Genomic DNA, 15,805 nt, shown 5'->3' on the forward strand with positions numbered 1-15,805 from the left:
ATTTTGCTATGCTTCTTACGTAAGGGTAAAATTTTTAAATGTTCCTCATACTGATGCATTTTTCTAGTCTTGTCATTTGAATGAAGAAATAAAATTAGATCACATATGACAATCTCATACACATCTAATATCTTCCACAATACTTGATATTATGATAGGTAAACAAAATTGATTCAAATATTAACTCACATATTGCAGGAAATAGCCTGTTATTCTTTCTTTGTTTATTTTCTGTACTTTTGTGAAATTCTTGAAAGCATGGTTTCTTGTTTTAAATTAGTGTGTCTGTAAGTGGACTTGCTTTCTTCTTTCTGAGTATATGGTTAAGTTATAGATTTTTCTCAACCTTGAACCTCCTCTATAAGTATCAGAGTACCTCTCCTTTAGTCCACTTTTAAATCCAATTTTCCCAAACTAGAACCAACTTCTACAATAATTAATGTCTTAATAACTATAAGACCCATTACCAAACAGCTTAATACCAATCATGATTGTTAAAAATTCTGCGTCTATATGTAGTATCTTGTTATCCAAATTTTCCTTTTGAAGGGAAAAGACTTCCATCCAGTGCTTCAGGGATCCTTTTTCATTCTAGAGATTTTTCTAAAGATTATGCTACCATGCAAACTTTTATTTTCTTTATATGCTATGCTTATACCCTAAAGGTTATTTTTCCACAGTTGTTTGGATGAATAAGTGTGAATACCCTTTACTATACTAATCCCACACTCAGGAACAAAATGCTATGTCTATGTTTGTGTTGTGTGTGTGTGTGTGTGTGTGTGTGTGTGTGTGCACATGCATTTTCATTTACTTGTGCTTTTAGGGAAAAGCTTCAGGTAACTATGGTTTGAATGGAATTTATCTTTCCTTTCATATTATAAAATATGTAGTACCTTTGCTTGTCAGATTTTAACAAAAAGCTTTGATGTAATTCATAATGTACTCAGCATACAAATTCAAAAAAGATTCAAGCCATGTCTTCTATCACTTACTTTTTCTAATATAGTATACTTCTATGTCAAAAAGAAGCATTATCTCTTCATAGTGATAACTACTTGTCATGAAGTACATTCTCTTACTCAGATTTCTCATTTTGTACATTAAATATTGCCTCAAAATATATTTAGGTAGCTGTTTGAAGTGACTTCAACCAACAGTAACTGAGTTAGAGTCATAGTAAATCTTTACTGATGTTAATACACTCAGCTCAGATGTCTTCACATTACTTTTCTAGAGACAGAGACTTTATCATTTAAAAAGAGATATGTTGAATTATTACCAAACTCTCACCTCATAGTAATTAGGTGAGCATTTAGGATAGCTTGACTAATCTCTGTATTAATGAAGATCATATTTTAAGTAAAATGAAAGAATCCATATACATAGAAATATCATTTGTTATATTTTGCCATGCAAACTCGATCTTGTAAATAAACTTAAAGATTCCTCTTTGTTATTCAATGGCATAACCATCAACATTTTTAGCAAACCATGAATAAATCATTTAGTGCAAGAATATTGCCATAGTCCATTTTGTTATTGCTCAAGCTCCCTTATAGTTCTAAGAACTCAGCATACAAGTTCTTTTTATAAAATTTTTTATTGAGTTTTTGTAATTTTATACAGCAGTTCTTGATCAACTTTAGGCCCTCTCTCCCATCCATAAGCTCCCATTCCCCCCACTGAACCTCATGTATTTCACCATAGACGTTAAGTCCCATCTAGTTAAGCCGTTGTACCCACATGTCCTTCACTGTAAATTCATCCATAGGAGTCTAGTCAGCTCGTCTAGAGATTGTATGTAAGGCATACTCTCCCTCATCCAGCATCAAACTGTCTCCAGTAGTTCTCAGTCTAGGACCCTGCCACCCCCCATCTCTCTGCTCTCCACTGGGCCCTTGTTTAATTGAGTTGGCTTGGGTCCTATGATTCATGCTACCATTGCCACAAGTTCACATTGTGCAGTCTTCCAGTAGTCTGGAAGCCTCTGCTTCCCTGTGTTCATGAACCAGCCCTAGCTCTTACAATCTTTCCACTCCCTCTTCTACAATGGTCACTAAGCTGTGGGTGGGTGAGTTTCAATATAGGAGTCCCACTAAGGATATACTCTGCAGGCTCTTATTCTCTAATACTTGGCCAGTTGTGGCCTTCTCTGTTTATTGGACTCTGTTGTATAAGGAAGCTTTACTGGTGAGAGTTGAGGGATGCATTAGTTTTCTCTCTATCCCTTGTTCTTCTATGTTCCATAGCCTTAGTTGCAGAGGTTCAACTGTAGAAGCATCACTTAGTACCTGACATCTCTTAGACATATATTCTCTGTGTCTGACCAATTGTTGAATTTCTGCAATAACCTCCATCTGTTGCCAAAAGAAGCTTCTCAAAGAAGTGATATACAGTGAGATTGACTGTAAATATAAGGATTCATATTTTGCATCAGGTAAGAAATTTTATTTGTCTATAGATTTGAAAAAAAATAGGGTTTTCTCTAGGACCTATGTTCTCTCCTGCCATGTGTATTCTGCTGAGTTTACAGTTCATGAGTTCACTCCCACTGTGAGGACTTTAAGTTCAATTGGATAACTGTTGATTGCCCCTGAGATAACAGTGCCAGTCTTCCACTGATAGAGGTAGTTTGCTTTGCCAGTCATTATGGTATTAGGGTTTAGGGCTGGGTTGGACATGAATTTTTTTTCACCCTTGGCAGTTTGCATTTTATTATATAGCTTTATGATAGCTAAACTTTGGGTAGAAGGCTTCTAGATCAGTTACTACTCCATTGCTCTAAGTCCTGTATCTGAAGCATATCCTGTCTTCAGCATTAGGGTCCTATATACTAGTTCTGGGAGATAACCAAGAGGTTTGGTAATAGCCTATGTAATTTTGGGAGTCTCCTGGACTACTCTCAGCAACCATTCAAAGGGAGGCCTCTTCTGTCTTGCACTGTGTTTCTTGACAAGCAGGTCCCAGATTTAGACACATGAGCTAAGGTTTAGACACTATGGCTATTTCTCATGGGGTTTCAGTGGCATTGTATTTCTGTCTGGGGTTAGCCAGGCCTCCAAGATACATTATTCTCTACTCTTATTTCACCCATCCAACATTACCCTCTGTCCTGAGTGCAGTGCCCCCATTATCCCCACCTTTCCCCCAATAATATTTGCCTCCCACTACGCCTCCTTACTTCCCTCCCCCGACGCATACCTAGATGGCTTCATATCAAGTGAATTGGTTTATTATTGTCAAAACAAAATTCACAAGTATCAGGAATAAGTTGATGTCAATTAGTTTCCATGGGAATATTCTGACAATTGGAACTATGACTATTGGGAGCTATTAGGTCACAGATTGACTTTAGCTTTGGAGAAAGAATATTTCCACCCTGGGACTTTCCCTGCTGTTTGCTTCTGTGGTCTGAAGTTGACAGGCTATTCTTCCCTGATTAATTAGCAGTCTTGGAAACATAAATAAAGAGTTCTGTTTCAGTTTATGGGCACCAGAGTTTCTCAGCACTGTAAGCTTGGTTTCTATATAGAAATAATAGATTCTAGTAGTTGCTAAGAGTAACCACAAACAGTTCACCTTATATCTAAGATATTATAAATATTATGTAGTTGAATCTTGGATACTGTAAACGTTGTGTGAGTTTCAGTTGGTGAAGTAATGTATTCTTGGTGGTAACATAATGTATCCTTGGTTATTCCTTGGTTACTTTCTGTTTAGTGACGTATCCTTAGTTATTCCTTGGTTACTCCAGATCTGCTTTCTATATAAGCTTGCTTTAGTTCACAATAAACATGCACTGGTACACAAGCCTCTGCATCCCCTGTGTCCTGACTTCTCCTGCACCTATACCTCGGGGTCCCCAAGCCCATCAGGCTTGAGTTGTGGTCACTGCACCGTGACATATGACAAAATTTCTATAGTGTGCGTAATTTTAATAGTTGTATATAGCAAATTATATTCAAAGGAAAGTAGTTTATTTCTCAGTATCAAACAGTTTATAAAATGCCAAAAGGAGGGAAAATGTAATATCAAGTAGTGATAGAAAGTGTTTGTTTTGAGTCATGGTAAAGCATGTTAATACGGGACAAAGAAACAGTGCAGTAGCAGACCTGCCCTTGTCTGTAGATCAAATCACACTTAATATTTCTTTCATATGAGCCCATCTAGCCCCATCCTTCTTAGATATTTAAAATAAAAATTCATGCAGCTACAGTAATGAAGAATGAGGATTCAACTGCTATTTTAGCATAGAAAAATCTCAGTTAATATTTTGAAAATAATATTTTATGAAAAATCCTAAAATTCAGTAATATAGAAGCTGTCTTCTAACTTAATCCCACTCTTTACATTTCTCAATTTCTATTCTGCACCTTTTTCTATTTTAATGTCTTCACTATTTCTCAATACTTTATTTTCAATTTTCCAACAGATTTTCTAACTGTCCCTTACTTCATTAAGCTGAAATATGAAAGTATACATATCAGTCTAGAAAAATCTGAAAACCCTTGATAATATTGAGAAGGAAATAAAAGCAAATCTATATTTAAACCATTCACTTTAAAAATGTAGTTTTTAATGTTCTCCTGTTATTTTCTTTTTTCTCCCCTTCTGATCTGCGTTTCAGTGGGTTGTTTTTATTTTTTTGTATTATCTTACTTTGAATGTCTGGTGATATTTATAGACCCTTTAAATGTAAATGAAAACAACTAAATAGCATTTAGTAAATTGCTAGCAGATACTTCTGTCCCTGGTTGACTTACCTTTGCTAATATATTTCAGTCACTGTTTGAACTTCTATTATTTGGTAAGTTCATCTTTCAAAGATGTATTTTCATGTCTATTACATTCAGGAGACTGTAAAGATAATTTTATATGTTTAACTCAGAATATTTTCCATGACAGAAAACATATTTCTCTTCTTTTCTACTATTTTATTCTCAGCATTATCAAACAAATATACATATATGAAAGAATATGTAAGAAGAGGAAATCACCATGTGTTCACTATTTTACATGAAACTGGATGTATCTATTTGCAGGGTGTTAACAAATATGCAGAAATGCTAGTTTATTTGCTGTCCTTATCATTCAGACCCTTTTTATTAGATAAATAATATAAATTTTTAGACTAGAAACTTTGAAGAGATTGGCACATTGGCTAGTAAATTGAGTGCTCTCACTGCTAAACTGGCATGTTCAAAGTATGTCATTGCAACAGTGTGCTGTTATTTAACAAGTTACTTGCTTAAACAGATTTAAAAAATGATTCCTCATGTATCATTTGTGTGCACTTAATATCTGCCGACATGGGCTCAGCTCTGCCAAGGGAGCACAAATTATGCTTGTCTTTTTATCTTCCACAGGGAACAAATTTACCCTCCATATTCTTAGAGAACATGCAAAGAAACTTGCAGTACTATTACTGTTGAATCATCAATTCTACAGGGCTTTCTTTACAGAGTTGGATTTAATAAATAAGGATTTTATTACAAGATATTATGTACAGTTGAATTAATATGACCAATTTAAATGAAAAAAGTTGTTAATTATAGGGAAAACATATACATAAAGATGATAAATAACATAAGGGCTGTACTTCATGCCGTTGATGTTTTGGTGTTTTTAGATTCCTCAGTATTGTTTCACGTGTTCACCTATAAAATATAGGATTCATGGATTTTTTTTTAATTTTGTACTGACATTTTGACTTGATCTAAATAACTGTTTTAAAATTACCATCACAAGAGGCTGGAGAATTAGCTCAGCTGTTCAGAGGAATGACTCCACTTGCAGAGGACCCAGGTTCTATTCCCAGCACCCACATGGCAGCTAACAATCATCCTAACTCCACTTCCAGGTTATCCAATGCCCTCCTCTAATCCCCACGGGCATTGCGTGACAGGATCACTTACGCACACAGAGGCAATACACTCATACAAGTAAAATAAAAATAATTAATAAAAATTTTTAAAAGGATCATCACAACAGAATCTTTAGTTAAAAGCATCTATATTTAGAACTTTTTCAAATTGTGACACATTAACAAGTTATACATAGAAGGAACACTAGAACTCCTGGAGTATTTACAAATATTGTGGTCAAAAAAATTCTTCAGAGACTGAATTTAGTCAATGTTAGAAAAGGTGAAATTTCATCTCTGATCATAAGGAAGCATTTATTGCAGCCTCAATTCAATATTAAATTGGGGTTCATTTCAATTGAAAATTTGGTTGACTATTAAAATAATATACACTAATTGTGGAAAATCTTATAATTCTTCAAAATATTTAAGCAACTTTTATTTTTCTTCCTATACAATTTACTGAGGAAACATTTCATATAACTTATAATTCATTCATTAGTCTAAAAAATATAGCACAAGTAAATTGATGTGTTAATATTATGCGTAAACTCATAAAAGAGTACACATACAAACTAAGCTTCAATTTTCTGAAATACCAGTACCACTGCCCACTCTTTTCAGTTGATGGAGGAAGGCATTAACTTGAGATTAGGACCAAATGATTATAAACTAAAGGTAACTTTAATTTGTTTTATTGTTTTGAATCCTTCATTTCCAGAAGATTGCATTTAATAAAAGACTTCAGGGCCTTTTATGATCAGAATGTTTTTAACATAAATTTATTTGTAAGTCTTGTAGGGACATTTAAACATTACATTTTAATTGTTTTTTTAACACTGTTGTATTATGACTACTGTTTTCTGTGATTTCCTTCCATAAATCTGAGTGCAATTCTTCCAGAGCTATAATTCAATACAGTAACCCTGATTTTCTCCAGGTTTTTTGTATAAGAAGAAATGAAACACATTAAATTAACATTTTGAGATACTCATTTTATACTAAAGACCAATAAAATATTTAAGTTTTAATTTTGATGAAGATACACCACTTCAAATTCTTAATTTCAAGAATTTCAACATTAATTGGCACAATTTTAAATCTAGTGAAATGATTGCTTTAAATTGTTCTTTTATGAACATTAGCTTAATCACTGACCATCATTTCACCCATAAAAAAATAACGGCTTACTATACTTAACATACTCATAGTATAAGAATGAAACAAGCTCACAATATCTTGATATTTAAAGTAGGATATGAAATGAAACTAGCAAGCTCTGTAAAGTATGAACCTTAGGAAAATGAAAAGCTGGTTAAATGATTTCTTAAATCTTTCTCAGCTCTAAGATGATGCTTTAGTTTTTTTTTTTAGAAATAAATTGTCTTTCTTTCCAAAAAAATCATTCATTAATTTCTTTGTAAGTTTGTTCAAGGAAAAGAAACTTCCATTCCACAAAATATGAAAATAAATGTTATGGGAAAGAATGTATTTATGTTATGATTCAAACAGGTTTTGAAATCATTTCTCTAATTAAATCCTATCTCCCAAATATTTTACTAAGAAATACTGTAATCTTTCTCACAAGTCTCGATTGTTTTGGAATCTTGGGAAAGCTACATGCATTCATCCTTGGAGCTTTAGATGGAATTCTTTTCATTTATTTGGGTCTCATGAAATTTCTTTTGTAAACCATAATTTAGACCCCGTTAGCAAAATAATCCTAGATGATCTAATAGCATATGGCTTAAAACGTTGAGAAACAATCTTCTAGCACATTGCTACATATGACAGCCAGGCTCACACTACCACAGAGGCCTTCACACAGAATGGAACACAAATCAGTGCAAGCTGTGGAAACAATAGCTTTCCAAATATTGTTCTCTAGTGTCGACATCATGCCACAATGTAAAAACATGTCAGCATCTGAATGAGGCCACACTCAGGATTTCAAAGGAAAATACACATGGCTGCCTAGCAGAGATGCAGCCTCTCTCCCCATGGTACAAACATATCTGATGATCTCTGAAGGATGTGGGCTGGCTGTGATTGGAGCCAGAGATGGCTTACCATTAACTGACTGGAGTACCAGTCACAGTTGGCTGAAATTTCGGATGGATTTCTGGCTGTCTTCTTCTGACATTTGCTTCTTAGATATACCTCTACCCATCTACCCAGAGTTAGCTTTGAAATTGTAATGTCTTAGAGAATTAAGAATAGTGTAGATGCAACAAATTTATTCCACCCCTATCTGCCCAACCTCAACAAGAACACAGGTGAAATGTTAATACTTCCCTCTTCTCTAAACCTCCCACTGATTTACACATGAGGACCATTTACCATCTAGATTTTATGGCTTGGGGGAGTTTATGTATTCATCATGATGTTTTTACTAGACACAACTCTCACAAAAAAAGAGATAGCTAGAGTCTACAGATCCAGATCTATCAGATAATTAAATTTTGTCTTAATTTTTGTAGAAGAAATGGAATTTAGAGGAAATATGATAAATATAAAAAATACATATATATGTTTTACATTCTGGATTATCTTTTTATTTTTGAAGTTGTATTAGTTTTATATCATTATTACCATTATTATATTATTATTATTAATGTCTGTGTATTTGTACCATGGTGCATGAATTGATTTATGAATTAAGTTTTGTCTTTCCTTCTTGATAAGGGTTCCAGAGATTATGATCAATTTGCTAAACTTGTGTGGCTAATAACTTTTCCAACTGTACTATCTCTCTGGCCTATATTAATTACATTTGTTGTGCCTAGAAATTTTAAATAGCCTCTTAAAATTCATCTTTATTGACATGGGCTTTGCGTATATACTACTGGATGTATAGATCCCTAAAGCCAAAAAGATAATGAAGATGGGTCTCACAGGAAGAATCCCCCATAAAGATTAATCCAATGATAAATAGTACAACTAGACACACAAATAAGAACTTTAGAAATTATAAATTCTTCACATTTCATTTTTATATTGCCCACATTATTTACTAAACATCATGCTTCTTCTTAAAAAGCTCTGGGAAACAAAAACCATTAAAAACCCTACATTATAGATGAGTCAGCTAAAGCAAATATCCCCAGTATTATATAGACAGAGAAGTAAGTGGTCAATACAGATCAGTAGATCCTGCAGATTGTTTGAAGGCCCACATCCTGTGGCAATATATCAGGAGGCACTCACAATTTTCTTATGTGACACTAAACTTCAGTTAATCCACAGACACTGCCACTTAACATGTGTCTAGTCCTCTTGGCTACCAGTAAAAAAGGAACTGGTTGTTCTGAGTACTGTAGATTGTAGATTGTATTGTACTGATGCCAGGTTATCAAATAGAGTTGAAAGACAAGACTAAACCAGAAGCAAGAGCTGAAGTGTGGATCTCTGGATGAGAACCAGAAAGATCCAAGGGATTCAGAGCACAAAGTAAGGAAGACCATTTGCTGATGAATTTCATTTTTTTACTAAGCAATGATATTGACCTATTGTTTACATAGGATTTGGAAGAATAGCAAAAATATGTGTTTGATCATGGTAGAGAGAGAGGGAGAGAGGTGGTATCTGTGATATGGGAGTTGTGGAAGAAAGTGCAGGTATATCATGGTAAACTTAACAGCAGTGGAAATTTTGCATTAATTTTCAATGTTTCTCCTAGTGACATTTATGTCAAAAGTTATGTTGTGTGAAAGTTCTACTTGAGAAAGAATGTGGAGATTGTGAGGGTAGACCTCTGCCTTCCTAGAGCACCATGGAAGTACATCTCTGAAATTGAACTCAAAGGACAAGAAGCCTCACTCAGAACAAATATGGAAAAGAATACATAGAAGCCATAATATACTGCAGTTGTAAATGGCAGGTAAGTAGGAAGCAATATTCATCTCTAATATTTCTTAATTCATTCTTTTTACAACCATGATTTCAATAGGTGTTTATGAATACAATCTACCTGCTAGACACTATTCTAACTAGGAATGAAATAGAAATGAGATTCTCTGCCATTATGAATATACTATGTTTAGGGGAAAGATGTCATAAACACAGAAGTAAATAAATATGTCAGGGCTGGGGATTTGGTTCAGAACATAAGGTTTTAATGTATAAGCATGAGGGCCTGAGTTCAAATTCTTAGCATCAAATTTAAAACCTGAGCATGCTAGAATTCACTGAGCTCCGTAAATGAGACACAGAAGACCCTGGTCTTCAGTCTAGTCAACCAGTTATTTTCAGGTTCAGTGAGAGTTCCTATCAAAATAATAAGGAGCACTGTAGAGCAAGATACCAGCTGTCTCCCTGTGGCCTCCACAAATTTCTCCAAGTGTATTCACACACACACACACACACACACACACACACACACACACAAAGTAATTGTATGTGCATGCATAGAAACTATACCAGATATTAGGAAGTCATATTTGTGTATGTGTGTGTGTGTTGTGTTTCTGTTGTTGCTTTTTTTATTTGTTTCTTCGATACAAGTTCTCACTCAGGCTCTATAGGCAAGGTGTTCTTATGGAACTTGCAGTGTAATCCATTGTCCTTGAATCACAGTGCTACCCCTATCTAGGCCTCCTGAGTGCTGGAGTTATATATTGAACCACCAGGTCCTACTGGTAAATGATGTTGCTGGGAGATTTCTGGGTAAAAGTGGTTCTTACCTCTGCATTCTCTCTGTCCAGAGCATGGCCCACTAATGAAATCTTATTTTTAGACAAGCCTAAACACAGTAGGAGAACAATGTAGACACATTCATGGAGAAAAAAAAAGCATGAAACCAGCAAGTGCAAAGAGCCTGTGTAAAAGTATATCTGAATTATACATGCAACAGTAATGAGGATAGTATGTCTGGAAGAGCAAGGAGTAAGGGAGTGTGGCCAAGAGGTCTATTGTGTCAAGCCCCATGAGCAAACCCAACATTGCACATATGTAATACTTCTGGATATGATTTAGATCACCTTAAGTTCAACTATCACCTAGTGAAGCACTATAATGCACGATAAAGCAGGGAGGTAGATAAATTGGAGCAGTAGCAACAAACATTACATCTTCAAAGTTTTATAATTCTAAATAACATGAATTGACAGGATCATGATTATCCAGTCAATGAGACCGATAGCACACATTTTTCATATAATCTGCAGTGAAAATTCCAGGTGAGGTAACAGATAATGAGAAAAGAATGTCCATTTGTAGCTTTCAGGAAAGGAAAATGTATTCACTAATATTTGACAGGTGATATTTGTAATGTAATTTCTAGTTTCTTGAACAACTATTAATAGATAGGAAAGGATAAGCATATTCCTGGACATATTGGAGAAAGCTAGGGAAAAATAAATGGCTTTAAAAAGGCCACAGTCAGCACAAATGACTCGATGAATAATCAAACAGTAGCTTGTCCTATGATAGAGGTTTGAAACAGCTTTTTAATGTAGAAAATATTTGGCATAAGATGGTATGAAAAAATGCCTTAGGATTTGAGAGAACATTAAAAAATATACCTACATTCAAAAGAAAATTTTTAAATAACAAAGGCTTTTATAAAACTATTCCAAATAGTTTTACATTATCTTACCAAATAAATTTTAAAGTGTTAAGTTACATTTTGTAGTGAAGAGTTCTTCTATTTAAGCCTCAAAATTCTTTTTATTTACATTTCTCTCTTCCTCACTCTGTGTGTGTGGCATATGTTCATGTGTGTGTTGGGACAGTGAATGGGTGAATACACACCTACATGTGGATGTCAGAGTACAGTATTTAGGAGTCAGTACTCTCCTCCCACCATATGGGACTCAAAGATGTAGCTCAGGATGTCAATCTTGAAATCAAAAACCTTCACTATTTGGACCATCTCACAAGCCCAACCCAGGATTTTCTGTAAATGATAATTCTAAGAATGGCTAAACTCTATTAATCTGTAATGTTTTGTGGTTGGAGGTATGCCATTGAAATACATAAAAATAACATAGATTAGCTAATAGTGTTTAAGAATCACACTGGCATTTGACTTTTAATTGTGGCTTAGAACTTTAATACTCATATAGGCATGTCAAAAATTTTTGTTGTTTTCTTTTAGAATGTCACTAATAATGCCAAAATCTTTGAGTTATTCTATTTAGACTTTACTACTCACTTTTCTGAATCCATAATACCATACACTTCCTGTCATTATAATGAGTCATAGTTAAACAATATTTCTTAAATACAAATAAACGTGAAGCTTGTGTTTGGGTGGCATATGTATCTGAAAATACAATCAATTGACATGGCCACTAGTTTCTATGTTAGCATAATTAGTTTGCTTCTTACCTCATTCACCCCACCACACTCCTGGAAATGAAAACAATACTTCATAGTGAGAAAGAAAAAAAATAACTTACTAAGGATGAACTTTTTGGACAAAACTATTTTTATGAATTAATGTTTGTGTGAATGAATGAATGGTTACATATATACAAGGCTACATGACTAAAACATGCAATCTATTCAAGTACACACTGTTCTGGATGAAACTGGGAACATTAAATTCAATGAAAGTTAAGAAAAATATTACCTTTCGTGTCTGTGACATTAAATAATGTAAGTTATAAAGTTCATAGAAAAGAAATTAGTTTGTGTGGTAGATTTTTTGAGTATTGTTTTCAAAATGGGCCTGTTTTAGAAATAGTTGTGGAAGCAAAGCAATCAAACTCTGCAGATGGAAATATTGGGTAGAAACAATTTAATGAATAGAGTTGGCAGAACATTGCAGTGATATTCTTGCTCTCAGTATTTATATCTATATGTGTTAGCAATGCTTTTAACATCTAAACCCAGGAGCTGCATCGGAGTAGATGAGTGGAGATACAACATGATCTTTGTTTGTTCCTGATATATTCCTTTGATTTAAGCTTATAAAGCAATATTATCAGTGTTAAATGAATTCAAAAGTCAACACTACTAAACAGAAAAATAAAAAGAAGATAATTCCGTTTTGAGAGTAATTTTGGTCTGGGGAAATTGGACATAATTTAAATATTGAATATCATAAAATCTCATGATTTAATAAAACTACTCAATAATTTAAATGAAAACATGATATGTCAAAGAGGAGTGTTTTTTCTAGGTCATTATAAATTACTAATACACTTGTTTTCTTAATGTATAATTTAATTGAGTTTTTATACATTTCATACAAAAATATTAATCATATTTAAATCCCCTCTCCCATCCACATGCTCCCATAGGTTCCCCCAATTGATTTCATGCATTCTATCATATATGTTAGGGCATATACAGTCAAGCTTTGTTATCCAGATGTTCCTCAGTTCATCCCCTGAATCTAGTAGCCTATCTAGATTATTTATGTTTTATAGATTAAACACAATATATGATATTATATAATCTGCAGGAAAGAGCACAACACACGTTAAAGATATTTCATTCTTGATTAGCCATCACTGAAAATCACATTGAATGTAATATTCAATGTGTTAAAATCCTACTTCTTTGTATTGTGAGATAATGTAAAATGTGTCAAATAGTTGTTTATTTAAAATTATATTGAGTAATAGTTGAATATGGAGGTGCTGAAACTGTAATGGTGCACATATTTAAAATTTATGATAACTTTGTAATGTAACTGCTATCATAAAAGAAAATTGCAAATGTTAAGCAACATGTTCACGGTAACTATCAACTGTTGAACTGTCATCAACAAAATAAAAGCCATTATTTTTCATTTCAAAATCTACTTATTGTGAAGTAATGCATAATTCAGCAACTTATGGATAGATACTGCTATCCAAAATAAAATTTAATAATACCCACCTCCATAGGTAATGTGAAGGAATTTTCATTTAAAACAATTTCACTTTGAAAATGGAGGCACAAGTTTCAATCTAGAAAATAGATTTTGTACGTATTTTCTCTCTACTATGATTTTTGGAAAGTCTACAAGTTTTCTCTATTTTTTGAATTCATATCAGATAGAGAAGGATGAAAAGTAGGATGTAAGAAAACAGTACATATGTTTACATTACTTCTGACCATCATGAATAGCCATTTGTGTAGAGAAGAGCAATCAGAGCAATATTTTTGATGACACCACCAGTCATTATTGACAGAAGATGCCATTGCATTCAGCCTCATGAAATGACTCTCTAAACTATTCTTGGGAATACTTTCTGCTTATTGGAAAAATGATGACTGGTACTTAATTACCTACAAACATTTTGTGTCACAGTGAGCACAGAATTTGATTTGGATGAATTTTCAACAAATAGACATCTGCCTTTCTTGAATATGCAAAATAAAATTGGTCTCTGTATATTTTCTTCCTTAGCTTGCCCTAAAATATAAAATCATTGTAAGGGAAGAATTTTTAAGGAAAATTTTCAGTAATACACTGTTGAAAAATGCTTTTATTAAGTATTTTTGGGCACAAAGTACAAATGAAACAAGTGTGCAATGTTCCGGAGACAAGTCATAAAAATTTTTAGCACAGATTTTGGTAGTTAACATTTTATGTAAAATAGTTAACAGCTTAAATTTATTAACCATACTATTGTTTTCCAAGACAATAAAATCATGAAATAATTATTATAAATGTGACAGTGTGCAGCTTTATTTCATTTTCAAGTTCCATGTGAATCAACAGCATTCAGTGATTTTGTGACTACGAACTGGAGTCAGGCAGCATCTTTGGCATTCATTAGCCGTGGTGAGTTTCAGTGACAAAGTCTCTATTACCTCACTGTACTCTGTGAAGTTTCTCTTAATATCACATTAACACATTACCTACCATGAATAAATTTCCCTTTACACTTAGCTGTAGAAAATCCTTACCATTTTAATAGTGAAATGAAAGAAAATTAGTCATTGGGTCTATAATATTAACTTTTTTATTTTGTCATATTATCTGCCTTATAATTTACGTATATGATTAACATGTTTGTTGAATTCAAAGAGCACCACAGAGTGTTTTAGTAACATAAGATTAAACCTTTCAGAGAATTTATAAAGTATTAGTAATGTATTTATTCATTTGTGTCCAATAATCTCAGTAATTCATCCTGATTAAGGATTGAATAAAAAATGTTCCCCATGAACCTTTTTGAATGCTTTTCCCTTAGCTGGTGGCACTATTTTGGTATCATCTTGAACCTTTAGGACATGGACACCACTTGGTGGAAGAAGGCCATTGAGTGTGGGTATTTGTATGATTCTCAGCCCCTGGCTGTGGCATACTTTGTGCTCTTCTGGACAGCCATAATGTGAACAGTCTCTTCCAAACTCTCACACTGCCACACACTCAGCTGCTCCTCCATGCTCCCTTACCATGATGGACTATTAACTTCTAAAATTCTGATCCAAATAAACTTTTCTGCATTAAATGGTTTTCTCCTAGCCAAATTTGAAAGTAATTAACAAAATGTATTTGGGTAAATTGTGATACTTATTTTATTAACATATTCAAATAGAGTTGAGATGTTTGTCATTATCAGAATATACATATCCTTTTCAATAATACTTGTATTTTAATAGCTTCATTAAATTCATCTTTCTCCTACCTAACTTTGCTTGTGAAGGCTTGCAGCATTTACTGATCTACAGTTTGCTGCCATGCCTGCATGGCACAAAGCTGATCTCTGAGCGGAGGACGTCAGGATTGAAGAGACAATCACACTTTTAGTGTAGCAGAAGAAGCCTTTATTTCTCAGCCCCAGGTTGCTTTTATACCCTAGCCCAGAAGGCAGCTGACCCAACGGGGGCAGGGGAGCCATAGCATGACCACAGGGTCAGTGCCAGGTCATGGTGTTCTCAGGACCTGATAGCGGAAAATGAGCTGGTAAACAATTCTGAGACTGAGGAACCACGAGGCCCAAAAGGTCACTGCGGGGGAGGTGCAGATGGAGGCCAGGACAGCATGTCCCAACA

Source organism: Nannospalax galili, unplaced genomic scaffold, assembly GCF_000622305.1.
Source record: "Nannospalax galili isolate Female #2095 unplaced genomic scaffold, S.galili_v1.0 scaffold1131, whole genome shotgun sequence".
NCBI lineage: Eukaryota > Metazoa > Chordata > Mammalia > Rodentia > Spalacidae > Nannospalax > Nannospalax galili.